The following is a 15,743-nucleotide window of genomic DNA, read 5'->3' on the forward strand; positions in this document are numbered from 1 at the left end:
TACGGCCACTTGTAGTGCCCGTTGGAAGACAATAGTGGACCATGTCTATGTAATGTGTGTTGATACGGCCGTTTGTAGTCCCCCTTGGAAGACAACAGTGGACCATGTCCATGTAATGTGTTGATACGGCCACTTGTAGTCCCAGTTGGAAGACAATAGTGGAACATGTCCATGTAATGTGTGTTGATACGGCCACATGTAGTCCCCGTTGGAAGACAACAGTGGACCATGTGTGTGTAATGTGTGTTGATACGGTCACTTGTAGTCTCCATTGCATGGCATTTCATAGGGTGGGTTTCATAATGGTGACAAAAGTTGACCATGTCCATGTAATGTGTGTTGATACGGTCACTTGTAGTCTCCATTGCATGGCATTTCTTAGGGTGGGTCTCATAATGGTGACAAAAGTTGACCATGTCCGTGTAATGTGTGTTGATACGGCCGCTTGTAGTCCCCATTGGAAGACAACAGTGGACTATGTCTGTACAATGTGTGTTGATACGGTCACTTGTAGTCTCCATTGGATGGCCGTTTAGCAGGGTGACAACGCAGAAGAGAAATTGGGTGACAGGGTACTGAAAGGAGGATTATGGGATAAACCCAGGAGAAGTACAAAGTGAAAAATAGGAGTGCTTGGTGGCCCTTTGTCTTCCATGGGATGGGAGTCAGGTACAACTGGTGATTGTGACCAAACCCCAGGAGTTACCCCTGCTAATATTCAGAATACAAACTCCCATGGATGTGTATCTTGGACTTCGTTGGAGTTATATATATTAACTCAACATACTGGAATAGACATGAGGATCCTAAGAAGAGCGTGTATTGCTTCTGTTCCATGACAGCTGCTGGTCTCATTCCAGCATCCCAGTTTTGGCTGAGCTGCATTCTCCTTGTCTGACTTTCCACCTGCAAGGTAATTTGTGTAGACAAGCCTCTGGGTGGAGTCCAAATCTGTTTTAAGCCAGCCAAGCCTTTAGTGCCATGCTTGTGACAGTGGGGTTTTATTTACTAAAGCTGGAGAGTGAAAAATCAGGCTTACTTCTGCATAGACATCAATGAGCTTCCAGGTTTTGTTGCCAAAGCTCAACCGAACAAGCTGAGGTTAAAAGCTGATGGTTATTCCTGGTTATTGTCTTTGGATTGGACTTTGGACCACTCTCTAAACTCAGCCTGCCTTTTCACCACTAATTTGACCCTAACTATTCTCCGAATGTTGCCTGCCTGCATTGAACTTGGACTGCCTTTAGACCACTCTGTCTGTCTGGCAACCACAAGTATCAGTTTGCTGTTCTTAGCTTGTGGGTGCCCCAGTGTGGTGGCCAGGCCCTATAGCATTGTATATACAATTTTGGGGCAAACATGTACCAGTAGACTTGCTTTCCTTATGGGAAATGGGGCTGCTATAGGTGAAGAATAGGGATGAGCTTCGAGTTCGAGTCAAACTCATGTTGGACTCGAACATTGCCTGTTCGCCAAACAGCGAACAATTTGGGGTGTTCGCGGCAAGTTCGTGTGAATTTTAGAACCCCGCTAAAGTCCATGGGACTCGAACGTTTGAAATCTAAAGTGCTCATTTTAAAAGCTAATATGCAAGTTATTGTCATAAAAAGTGTTTGGGAACCCGGGTCCTGCCCCAGTATCAATGCAAAAAAAAGTTTTAAAAATGGAATTTTTTTCAGGAGCAGTGATTTTAAAAATGCTTAAAGGGAAACAATAAAAGTGAAATATTCCTTTAAATTTCGTACCTGGGGAGGTGTATAGTATGCCTGTAAAGTAGCGCTTTTTTGCCGTGCTTAGAACTGTCCCTGCACAAAGTGTCATTTCTGAAGGAAAAAAAGTAATTTAAAATCACTCCCGGCAATACAGAGAAAAGTCATTCATAAAAAAAAAAAATGCGTGGGGGTCCCCCCAAATTCAATTAGGATCTGTTGTGGATTTTTAGGGGGAACTCCACGCCATTTTTTTTTAAATTTGGGGTGGAGTTCCCCTTAAAATCCATTCCAGACCTGAAGGGTTTGAAATGTATATTTAGGGGGGAATCCTACTTTTTTTTTGACAAAGGGTTCCCCTTAATATTCACACCAGACCTGAAGGGCCTGGTAATTGAATTTGGGGGGACCCCCACACATTTTTTTTTATGAATGACTTTTCTCTGTATTGCCCGGAGCCGACAATTCATTATAGCCACGAGTGATTTTAAATCTCTTTTTTCCTTCAGAAATTACATTTTGTGCAGAGACAGTTCTAAGCACAGGAAACATGTGCTACTTTGCAGGCATACTATACCCCCCCCCCCCCAGGTACAAAATTTAAAGGAATATTTCAATTTTATTTTTTCACTTTAAGCCTTATTAAAATCACTGCTTCACGTCATTTTTTTAAATCTTTTTTTGCATTGATACATGTCCCCTGGGGCAGGACCCGGGTCCCCATACACTTTTTAGGACAATAACTTGCATATTAGCCTTTAAAATTAGCACTTTAGACTTCAAACGTTCAAGTCCCATAGACTTTAACAAGGTTCTAAAGTTCACACAAACTTTTGGTCTGTTCCCAGGTTCTGGTGCGGACCGAACGGGGGGGGATTGGTTCGGCTCATCCCTAGTGAAGAACACAAAATCCGGGTATAGTGCCTGACCACCTATGCTAGGGGTAGCCTTGACAGGACCTCTAGGCAAAAATTGAGGCCTTTTTATGGTACCAATGATGTACAAAACACTTCCAGGCTGCCATATTGCATCAAATGTTACAAAAAATTACAGGGGCTTTAAATTAGGGCCTCATGCATTCTAGGCATCCATCAAAAACATTTTTGGCCATTGGAATGAATAACCACCCAACAAGCACTCAACGTGCCAAAACACGGCTTTAGGGATCTGGGAGAGGAAAATAAATGTCCAGTTGGCATGAAACCTTCAAATGAAAGGTAATATTTAATAACATTATCACAAAAGTAGAATTTCTCGTTAGGTTAGTGGCCCAGAAATATTTAATTGTGGAGTCATTATATCTCAGCCTGAAAAGACCCACCAAATTTTTCAACCGTTTTCTCGGCCTAAACTAATTGGGCAAGATAGAGTATGTCTCAACAGAAACAAGCCATTATCAATTACATTTGGACGACGCTCCAGGCCCCAATTCCTAACTGCAATCAATTACAAGAAATCACAGAGAGAGTTGTATTTACCAAACCAATTAAATACCCCCTGAATCTGCAAAAGGTTCAATTCGATTTTTTTAATGCTGCTAATAGCCATTTACAGATTTATTTTTATTTTTTTTGCCAACTGCATTGCATTAGTTACTGTTCTGATTTCAAAAGAAAAGAAAAGAACATGTTGACTTTATCCCCACTATGGAAGAAAAACCTTAATCTATTCTTCTAATCTAAAGAGACATTGGATAATATGGTCAATGTTTTATGTCTCCTTATTGAATCATTTAAAATATTGGACTTATTTTTTAATTTTAATTACATTTTTTAATTTTAATTTGTTATATTCATGTTTAATTTAATTAATTCTTAATTAATACTTAATGTTTAATTAACATATTTTTTTTTATAAATTATAAATTTGGGTAAGGCTCAGTGGTGGCCCGTTTATACTGGGCAAAGGTGCGCCACCCCCCTAATCCATGCGCCCAGCCCCTAATCTACATGCAGGGCACCGGAGGCATGGATTTCAAAACTTGGATATAAAACTAACCAATTATTACATGAGCTCCTTATTGAACCATTTAAAATATTGGACTTTAATTTTTTTTAAATTAAAAATTTAAATTAACAATTTTTAATATTATTTCTTAATTAAATTAATTCTTAATTAATAGTTAATGTTTAATTAATATTTCATTATTTTAATTTTATACTAGATACATTTGGGTAAGGCTCAGTGGTGGCCCGTTTATACTGGGCGCAGTTGTGCCGCCCCCCTAATCTACATGCAGGGCACCTGCATGGATTTCAAAACTTGCATATAAAACTAACCAATTCCCACATGAGCTCCGGACAATGTTTTATACCTCCTTATTGAACCATTTAAAATAATTGAAATTATTTCCATCCAAATCCATGCGCCCAGCCCCTAATCTACATAAAACTAACCAATTCCCACATGAGCTCCTTATAGCTCCTTATTGAACCATTTAAAATATTGGACTTATTTGCACCTTACCACTGACCGCCCTGTCCAGCGAGGCATGGACATTGCCTTCCACATGCCGGTAGAAAGCCGGAATCGCCTTCCGTGAGAAAAAGTGGCGTTTGGGTACTTGCCACTGAGGTACTGCACATTCCACAAACTCACGGAAGGGGGCAGAATCTACCAACTGAAAAGGTAACAGTTAAAGTGCTAGCAATTTTGCTAAGCTAGCATTCAACCGCTGGGCATGAGGATGGCTGGTAGTGTACTTCTTTCGGCGCTGCAGAAGCTGGGGCAGGGAAATTTGTCTGGTACTATCAGTAGATTGCCCGCATGTACTACCACTACTAGGTTGTGACACACCTATTTCTACAACTTCAGTGCCGGCCTTTAGAGAGGACTGGGGGTCTAGAGGGGTTGGAGGTCACAGAAGGGCTAGGGGAGGTCTGCTTTGGTATTTGGTGTGGGTCTTTCTGGTATGCTTGCCAACGAGCTGCATGGCAGGTCGACATATGTCTGGACAAGCATGTGGTGCCCAAGCGGGTGATGTTTTGGCCACGCGAGATACGCTTGAGACATATGTTGCAAACAGCAAAGGTACGATCTGATGGACATGTTTCAAAAAAGGCCCACACCAAAGAACTTTTGCTGTACCATTGAGACACAGCAGTGCCACGTAATGCAGTTGGTGTGCTGCCCTTAAGCTGACCCCTGGAGGGCATCCTGCCTCTTTGGAGATGTGCCTGTGCCTCGTCCTCCTCCTCTTCCTCCTCCTCTCTCCTATCAGGCACCCAGGTAGAGTCAGTGACCTCATCATCCCCTCCCTCCTCATCATCACTGTCGAAAACCTGGCAGTATGCTCCAGCTGGGGGAACATCACTCCCAGATTGTTGTCCCTCTCGGCCACCCCCTCTCCCTGGGCTCACATCAATGCCTTCCTCTATCTGTGTTCCGTCATCGGAGTCTTCAAAACGCTGCGCATCTTCATGCAGCATGTACCCAACACTGTGTTGAAACAGTTCGGGGGGACTCCTCAGGAGGACACGGTGGGACTAGGGAAGGATTGTGTGAAGCCATTGTGCAGAGGGAAGAGGACGCCTTGGGAGCTGCTTTGCCAGACAAACTATGATCAGTCTGTGTGAGAGAGGATGAGGAGGATGAGGACGGCTTGGTCATCCACTCCACTAATTTCTCTGCATGTTGAGGCTCAACACGGCCAGCTCCCGGAAAGAAGGACGAGCGGCCATGGCCACGTGCTGAAGAGGATGCACCACATCCACCACCAGCGTTACCTCTAGATGCAGAGCCTGCTTGCCCTCGTGACTCTCTGCCTCTCTTTGTCCTTCCAGACATATTTATGCGTTCAGGTGCTATGTAACAGCACACGCGCAGTGACACCAACTGCGTTCAGGTGGTATGTAACAGCACACATGCAGTGACAACAACTGCGTTCAGGTAGTATGTAACAGCACACGCGCAGTGACACCAACTGCGTTCAGGTGCTATGTAACAGCACACACGCAGTGACACCAACTGCGTTCAGGTGGTATGTAACAGCACACACGCAGTGACAACAACTGTGTTCAGGTAGTATGTAACAGCACACACGCAGTGACACCAGCTGCGTTTATGTGGTATTAAACAGCACACGCGCAGTAAGAGCGACTGCGTTCAGGTGCTATGTAACAGCACACGCGCAGTGACACCAACTGCGTTTAGGTGGTATTAAACTGCACACGCGCAGTAAGAGCAACTGCGTTCAGGTGCTATGTACCAGCACACACGCAGTGACACCAACTGTGTTTAGGTGGTATTAAACTGCACATGCGCAGTAAGAGCGACTGCGTTCAGGTGCTATGTAACAGCACACACACAGTGACACCAACTGCATTTAGGTGGTATTAAACTGCACACGTGCAGTAAGAGCGACTGCTTTCAGGTGCTATGTAACAGCACACACGCAGTGACACCAACTGCGTTTAGGTGGTATTAAACTGCACACGTGCAGTAAGAGCGACTGCGTTCAGGTGCTATGTAACAGCACACACGCAGTGACACCAACTGCGTTCAGGTGGTATGTAACAGCACACACGCAGTGACAACAACTGCGTTCAGGTAGTATGTATGTAACAGCACACACGCAGTGACACCAACTGCGTTTAGGTGGTATTAAACAGCACACGCGCAGTAAGAGCGACTGCGTTCAGGTGCTATGTAACAGCACACACGCAGTGACACCAACTGAGTTTAGGTGGTATTAAACTGCACACGCGCAGTAAGAACGACTGCATTCAGGTGCTATGTAACAGCACACATGCAGTGACACCAACTGCGTTCAGGTGGTATGTAACAGCACACACGCAGTGACAACAACTGCGTTCAGGTAGTATGTAACAGCACACACGCAGTGACACCAACTGCGTTTAGGTGGTATTAAACTGCCTACGCGCAGTAAGAGCGACTGCGTTCAGGTGCTATGTAACAGCACACACGCAGTGACACCAACTGCGTTTAGGTGGTATTAAACTGCACAGCGCAGTAAGAGCGACTGCGTTCAGGTGCTATGTAACAGCACACACGCAGTGACACCAACTGCGTTTAGGTGGTATTAAACTGAACACGCGCAGTAAGAGCGACTGTGTTCAGGTGCTATGTAACAGCACACACGCAGTGACACCAACTGCGTTTAGGTGGTATTAAACTGCACATGCGCAGTAAGAGCGACTGCGTTCAGGTGCTATGTAACAGCACACACGCACTGACACCAACTGCGTTTAGGTTCTATTAAACAGCACACGCACAGTAAAAGCGACTGCGTTCAGGTGCTATGTAACAGCACACACGCAGTGACACCAACTGCGTTTAGGTGGTATTAAATAGCACACGCGCAGTAGGAGCGACTGCGTTCAGGTGCTATGTAACAGCACACACGCAGTGACACCAACTGCGTTTAGGTGCTATTAAACAGCACACGTGCAGTAAGAGTGACGGCGTTCAGGTGCTATGTAACAGCACACGCGCAGTGACACCAACTGCGTTTAGGTGCTATTAAACAGCACACGCGCAGTAAGAGCGACTGCGTTTCTGTGCAATTCAATAGCCCACTTGCATTAACAGCGACTGCGTTTCTGTGCAAATAAATAGCACACGTGCAGTAACAGGTAATGCGTGTATGTGCAATTAACTAGCACACGTTGAATAACACAGAGTACTATGTTTAAGCTAATCCCTAATGCAGGCAATACAACACGTTAGAGCGCTGCATGAAGAACAATCTCCTGCCTGACAAATACTAATAGCAGATTTAGCTATGCTATACAGTTTATAAATATATTGACAACTCCTAGGGTTTCGAATATATTCTCTACAAACTGTAGATTTAACTATACTGACTAGCCTTCCTGCTCTATCTATCTATCTATCTATCTATCTATCTATCTATCTATCTATCTATCTATCTGTCTGTCTGTCTGTCTGTCTGTCTGTCTGTCTGTCTGTCTGTCTGTCTGTCTATCTATCTATCTATCTATCTATCTATCTATCTATCTATCTATCTATCTATCTCACAAAGAGATACGACGGTGTATCTACAGATACACCATCGTATCTCTGACTTACACTGGTCCTATCTATGCGCCTGATTCATAGAATCAGATACGCATAGATAGGACTAAGATCTGACAGTGTTACACTGTTGGATCTTTTTTTCAATTTAAAAATGGCGCCGGGGGCGTTCCCGCTGATTTACGATAAATAATATGTAAATCAGCGAGATATGCAAATTCACGAATGTACGCGGAGCCGTCGCAGTGTTCTTACGTTGTTTCCGTAGCGGTTTTCCCGTCGTATACTTACCCCTGCTTTCATCAGGCGCAGCCAATGTTAAGTATAGCTGGCGTTCCCGCGTCGAATTTGAATTTTCCAACGTCGTTTGCGTACGCCGATTCACGAACATGCGCGTCGCAAGTCCTGCTCACGTCGAAACCACTGACGTCCTAGTGACGTCAGTGGGAGCAATGCACGCCGGGAAATTCCCCAGATGGCGCATGCGCATTTAAATCGGCGCGGGAACGCGCCTGATTTAAATAGTACACTCCCCTAGCCGCGGAATTTGAATTCCGCCGGGGGATTTAGGATCCGCCGTCGCAAGTTTGGAGGTAAGTGGTTTGTGAATTAGCCACTTGCCTCCTAAACTTACGGGAGCGGATCTTAATTCACGTAGATCGAGCGGATCTATAGATCCGCTGAGCTACGTGAATCTGGCCCTGTGTCTCTATCTATCTCTCTCTCTCTAACTGTCTGACTGCTCCTCTCTGTAACAAAGCCGGAACACACTACACGAGGCCGCCTTGCAGGCTGCCTTTTATAGTGTGGGGCGTGTACTAAACCCCCCCTCAGCCGTAATTGGCCAAAGCCAGCCTGACTTTGGCCAATTATGGCTCTTCGTTTTTTGCGCGCTGTGATTGGCCAAGCATGCGGGACATACAGCATGCTTGGTCAATCATCAGCGCTCAACGCCACAGTGAATTATGGGACGTTTTGCGTCATTCGAATTTGGCGCGAACGACCCGTTTTGTTCGAGTTTCGACGAACGATCGAACGACCGATGTTCGAGTCGAACATACGTTCGTCTCGAACGCGAAGCTCATCCCTAGTAAGGAACATTCTTCCCACTGACCACCACACTTATGTATCATGAGTTGTACATATAGTAATTTTTAGCAGAGGTTTCCTGAGACCGAAAAGTTATTTCAAGGGTTCCTTTGTGTTCAAAAGGTTGAGAAAAGCTTCTCTACGCATTTATTAGATCAGGCTTCCTTGATCCTTTGATCATTTAACAGATAGACTTGAATATTAGTGGTGGGGGCAAGCAGAATACATGACCCCTCCATCGTATGGGTTGAGCTTTAAATGCAGAGACCATATATGAGACCAGAGCTGTGTGGCCCCAAGGGGGAGGGGCAAATACTAGCACACTATACAAGTGGGCGACGAAGAAATTCACATTCTTTTTGGAAATGGGTCTAATATCATTCAGCATGTTGCATGACCCCTTGCAGTCTTCCTGTCTGGAGTCTTGGAGTTAACTGCACATGGGAACAATATCAAAGATTTATGTGTATTATGCAACGGTATTATACTTTTCTAATATCTACGTCCTTCTACTCCTCCAGAGAGTCCAGATAAAATAGACCTTTGGTCTAAGAAATGCGTAGAGGAATGTCTTTCCATCAGGGACCTCCCAATTGATGTTGTGATGACAACAAGGTTAAAAATGATGGTGTGGGTGGGGTACTGTATACAGTATGAATGCGTTGATTTGGAGGCAGGATAGATCAACAAGTTTAGCATATGTGCGTTTTTATGAAAAAAAAGGATTTTATAAATGGCATATGTTTTCACTTTACCTTTTAAAAATTCACACAATAAACTAAGATTTTAACCCATTTGCAACAGCTATACTCATATATGTGGCAGCAGGATGGGTGGGTCCATACACATACAGTATACCCGCACATATACACTATCCCACCCACACCGTCACATTTATCCTTGCTGCTATCACAACATCAGTTGGATCCCTGATAGAAAGCGGCCTCCTAACTGGGGCCTGGGTGCTGAATGTGGCCCTTTGCTTGATTTTGTTCAGCCCTTGGGGCACTATTTCTTCCACTGACACCAACAACTGGGCACGTGTCCTCCTATTGACACCAAAAACTGGGCACGTGTCCTCCTATTGACACCAACAACTGGGCACGTGTCCTATTGACACCAAAAACTGGGCACGTATCCTCCTATTGACACCAAAAACTGGGCACGTGTCCTCCTATTGACACCAACAACTGGGCACGTGTCCTCCTATTGACACCAAAAACTGGGCACGTGTCCTCCTATTGACACCAACTATTGACGCCAACAGTGGGACATATGTCCTCCCTCTGATACCAATGAAGGGGCACCACTCCTCCTAATGACACCAATGATGGAGCACTATTCCTTCCACTGGCACCAACAACTGGGCACGTGTCCTTTTATTGACACCAAAAACTGGGCACGTGTCCTCCTATTGACACCAAAAACTGGGCACGTGTCCTCCTATTGACACCAAAAACTGGGCACGTGTCCTCCTATTGACACCAAAAACTGGGCACGTGTCCTCCTATTGACACCAAAAACTGGGCACGTGTCCTCCTATTGACACCAAAAACTGGGCACGTGTCCTCCTATTGACACCAACTATTGACACCAATAGTGGGACATATGTCCTCCCTCTGATACCAATGAATGGGGCACCACTCCTCCTAATGACACCAATGATGGGACACTATTCCTTCCATTGACACCAACGATGAGGCATAGTTTACACCCACCGATGTCAGGACCAGGGGCGGACTGACAACTCATGGGGCCCCCGGGCAATAGGAGATTATGGGGCCACAGAGTATACACACACATACAGTATACATACACAGTATACACACACAATAAACACACACAGTATACATACACACACTGAAAAGGTACTGGAGAGGCGGGGCAGCTATAAACTTGGGATCTTTTATTTAAAACACAGATTTTTACATACTGTCCCTAGTTTTACTGAGGCTAGCAACCCTAATGGGGCCCCCTAGTGGCATGGGGCCCTCGGGCAGTGCCCGAGTGACCAAATGGTCAGTCCGCCCCTGGTCAGGACATTTTATACTTCCACTGGTCTCAATCCAGCCCCCACAGAGTCTGAAGGACAGTTTACTGGCCCTTTGTTTTGAAAGTTTGGAGACTCCTGCTTTACGCATTTCTTTGACCAATGATCTACTTTATAAGGAGACAGATTTCCGAATAGCATAGCACAGTTGCACAATATACAAAAACTTTGATATCATTCCTACATCTGGTTAAAGCGGAGGTCCACACAAAAAGTGTCACCCCCCCCCGCTGTCTTCTGGGAAACACACTGGTCCCAAGAGACAGCGGGGACCAGTGAGGATGCACCGTGCGACTCGCGCATGCGCAGTAGGGAACCGGGCAATGAAGCCGCAACGCTTCACTTCCTGATTCCCTCACCGAGGATGGCGATTGCTCGACTTTGGCTGCAGACATCGCGGGCCCCCGGGACAGGTAAGTGTCCATTTATTAAAAGTCAGCAGCTGCAGTATTTGTAGCTGCTGGCTTTTAATATTATTATTTTTTTCGTGGGACCTTCACTTTAACTGCACGACTCCAGGCAGGAGGACTGTAAGAGATCGCCCAAGATGCTGAATGATATTAGACCTGTTTCAAAAGAGATTGTTGAGTTTTTCATGACCCACTTGCATAGTGTCCTAGTTTTTTCCCTTAATTTTGGGAGCACACAGCTCTGGTCATATATATGGCCTCTTCATGGATAACTCAACCCATACGATGAAGGTGCCATGCTTGCCCCTTGTCACAGACTCATCACTCATATCCAGGTCTATCTATTGAATGAACAAAGGTCAGCGTTCCTACCCTTCCTCCTCCACTGGCACCAAGGAAACCTGGTCTAAGATATGTGTAGAGGAATATTTTCTGATCAGGGATCTCCCCAAAAACACGGGTTTTTCAGTGCTGCTGATCTTCTACAGCAGGGGTGGACAACCTCGACACTCCAGCTGTGGTGAAACTACAAATCCCATCATGCCTCTGCCTCTAGAAGTCAAGCCTTTAAATGTCAGGGTCTTGCAATGTCTCATGGGACTTGTAGTTTCACCACAGCTCGAGGTCCGAGGTTGGCTACTCCTGTTCTACAGCCTCAATGAAGACACTTTGGCCCGGATTCACAGACATCGGCGCACATTTATGCCGGCGTAGCGTATCTCCTTTACGCTACGCCGACGCAGGGCAGAGAGGCAAGCATGGAATTCACAAAGCACTTCCTCCCAAAACTGCGCTGGGTTTCCTAGGCGTAAGCCGGCGTAGGTGGAAGTGGGCGTGAGCCATGCAAATGAGGCGTGACCCCATGCAAATGATGGGCCGAGCGCCAGACAGATACGTATAAGGAACGGCGCATGCGCCGTCCCGTGGACGTATCTCAGTGCGCATGCTCACAATCACGTCGGAACAACTGCCTAAGATGCGCCGGATCACTGCCTACGGCGTGAACGTAACCTACGCCTAGTCATATTAACGTCCAACATAAACTACGTAAAATACGCCGGCTTGAGGTCCCTGGTGCAGCCCTTTGCATGGATGTTGCTGAGTTACACCTGCTTTTTGGGGCTTAACTTTTACGCCGGACGTACAACTTACGCGCACCAGTCGTAGCCTGCGTCGGGCGCATGTACGATCGTGAATCGGCGTATCTCCCTCATTTGCATATTTGAATAGAAAATCAATGGGAGCGCCAAATGCGTCCGGCGTAAATATGCGCCCACTCTACGCCGGCGTAGGCAAGTTACGTTGGGCAAATGAAGCCTGTTTTTAGGCGTAACTTAGTTTCGTCGGCCCGGCGCACAGATACGACGGCGCATATTTCCACTTACGCGACGTATCTCGAGATACGTCGGCGCAAGTGCTTTGTAAATCCGGGCCATTCTTTCTACATGCAATCCAGGAATAGCTTGCATGGCATTTCTCACAGGTTTCCTGATGATAACAACAGTTTACCATGCCTGTGTAATGTGTTTAGAAAAGGGCCATAATGGGAAGCCCATGTGACGGGTGACAACTCATTAAAACAATTGGGAGACAGGGACAGAGTGTTCAATTAGCTGCTGACAAAACCTGTCCTTATAATCGCACTGGAAAAACTATGATAAAGGAGGTGTTTTTGGTCCCCTAAAATACACTGCCTACTCTTTGGATTCCCCTCTGACTGAAAAATGATGTATCTGGACTTTTTAGCAGTGTTGTGGCACTTCATTTTCTATTTTTAATTGCATTAGCAAAGCCAAGGAGACAATAGAGATCCTCTGAGGTGTAGGCATTGTCTTGTTACATTACAAGCTAATAAGATGGTGGAGATCCTTTTGGGGGGGGGCAGGCCCGGACTGGGACAAAAAATAGGCCCGGGCATTTTGGAATGAGCAGCCCATGACACCTTAACCGACCCATCCCCACTCTCCATCCTAAAGGATCCCTCGGGAGAGGGGAGGGGGAAACCCTGCAGGGGGCAAGGGGACAGGGAAAGAGCAGGGGGGGCAGAGAGCACAGGGAAGAACCTTGAGAACATTGGGTGGGGTGAGAGCACGGGGGAGGTGGAGAGAATGAGGGGGCAGAGAGCACAGGGGAGAGGCAGAGGAAGAGGAGAGCACAAGGGGGCCAGAGAGCATGGGGGTCTGGAGAGCACAGGGAGTGGGGGGTTGAAGAGCATAGGGGGAAGCAAAAACACAGGGTGGGGCAGAAAGCACAGGGAGGGCAGGAGAGCACGGGGGTGAAGAGCACATGGGGGAGGCGGAGATCACTGGGGGGAGGCGAAGGGCACAGGGGGGCAGCAGAGAGCATGGGAGGAGGTGGAGAGCACAGGGGGTAGGTGAAGATCAATGGGGGGCTGGAGAGTACTGGGGGAGAGGCGTAGGGCACAGGGGGCAACGTAGAGCATGGGAGGAGGTGGAGAGCACAGTGGGGGCTGGAGAGCACTGGGGGGCTAGAGAGCACTGGGGAAGAGGCAGAGGGTACAGGGGGCAGCGTAGAGCATGGGGGAGGGGGAGAGCAAAAGGGGGCTAGAGAACACTGGGGGGGCTAGAAAGCACTGGGGGAGAGGCAGAGGGCACAGGGGGCAGCGTAGAGCATGGGGGGAAGGTGGAAAACACAGGGGGAGGCGTAGAGCATTGGGAAGGTGGAGAGCAAAGGGGGAGAGACGGAGGGCACAGGGGGGCAGCGTAGAGCATGGGGGGAGGTGGAGAGAACTGGGCTGGGGTGTTAAAGAGCACGGGGGGTTGGAGAGCACAGGGTGAGGTAGAGAACACTGGGGAGGCTAGAGAGCACTGGGGGGCTAGAGAGCACTGGGGGGAGAGGCAGAGGGCACAGGGGGGCAGCATAGAGCATGGGGGAGGTGGAGAGCACAGGGGGAGAGATGGAGGGCATAGGGGGCAGCGTAGAGCATGGGGGGAGGTGGAGAGCACAGGGGGAGGCGTAGAGCATTGGCCAGGTGGAGGGCACAGGGGGGCAGCGTAGAGCATGGGGGAGGTGGAGAGCACTGGGCTGGGGTGTTAAAGAGCACTGGGGGGCTGGAGAGCACAGGGTGAGGTAGAGAGCACTGGGGAGGCTAGAGAGCACTGGGGGGCTAGAGAGCACTGCGGGAGAGGCAGAGGGCACAGGGGGGCAGCATAGAGCATGGGGAGGTGGAGAGCACAGGGGGAGAGATGGAGGGCATAGGGGGCAGCGTAGAGCATGGGGGGAGGTGGAGAGCACAGGAGGGAGGTGGAGAGAAGAGGGGGGCTGGAGAGCACTGGGGGGATAGAGAGCACTTGGGGGGGGGGCTGGAGAGAATTAGGGGGAATTGAAAAGAGCACAGGGGGAGGTGGAGAGCACAGGGGGAGAGGCGGAGGGCACAGGGGGCATCGTAGAGCATGGGGGGAGGTAGAGAGCACAGGGGGAGAGACGGAGGACACAGGGGGGCAGCGTAGAGCATGGGGGAGGTGGAGAGCACAGGAGGGAGGTGGAGAGAAGGGGGTTTGGAGAGCACTGGGGGGGCTGGAGAGAATTAGGGGGAATTGAAAAGAGCACAGGGGGAGGTGGAGAGCACAGGGGGAGAGGCGGAGGGCACAGCGTTGAGCATGGGGGGAGGTGGAGAGCACAGGGGGAGAGACGGAGGACACAGGGGGGCAGCGTAGAGCATGGGGGAGGTGGAGAGCACAGGAGGGAGGTGGAGAGAAGGGGGGCTGGAGAGCACTGGGGGGGTTGGAGAGCACTGGGGGGGCTGGAGAGAATTAGGGGGAATTGAAAAGAGCACAGGATGAGGTGGAGAGCACAGGGGGAGAGGCGGAGGGCACAGGGGGCAGCGTTGAGCATGGGGGGAGGTGGAGAGCACAGGGGGAGAGACGGAGGTCACAGGGGGGCAGCGTAGAGCATGGGGGAGGTGGAGAGCACAGGAGGGAGGTGGAGAGAAGGGGGGCTGGAGAGCACTGGGGGGGTTGGAGAGCACTGGGGGGGCTGGAGAGAATTAGGGGGAATTGAAAAGAGCACAGGATGAGGTGGAGAGCACAGGGGGAGAGGCGGAGGGCACAGGGGGCAGCGTTGAGCATGGGGGGAGGTAGAGAGCACAGGGGGAGAGACGGAGGGCACAGGGGGGCAGCGTAGAGCATGGGGGGAGGTGGAGAGCACTGGGGGGGCTGGAGAGAATTAGGGGGAATTGAAAAGAGCACAGGGGGAGGTGGAGAGCACAGGGGGAGAAGCGGAGGGCACAGGGGGCAGCGTTGAGCATGGGGGGAGGTAGAGAGCACTGGGGGGGCTGGAGAGCACTGGGGGAGGTGACGAGCACAGGGGGAGAGGCGGAGGGCACAGGGGGGCAGCCTAGAGCATGGGGGGAGGTGGAGAGTACAGGAGGGAGGAGAGCACAGGGGGGGTAGGCTGGATAGCACTGAGGGAGAAGTGGAGGGCACAGGGAGAGGTGGATATCACAGGGGGGAGGTGCAGAGCACAGGA

Source organism: Rana temporaria, chromosome 9 (assembly GCF_905171775.1).
Source record: "Rana temporaria chromosome 9, aRanTem1.1, whole genome shotgun sequence".
Taxonomy (NCBI): Eukaryota; Metazoa; Chordata; class Amphibia; order Anura; family Ranidae; genus Rana; species Rana temporaria.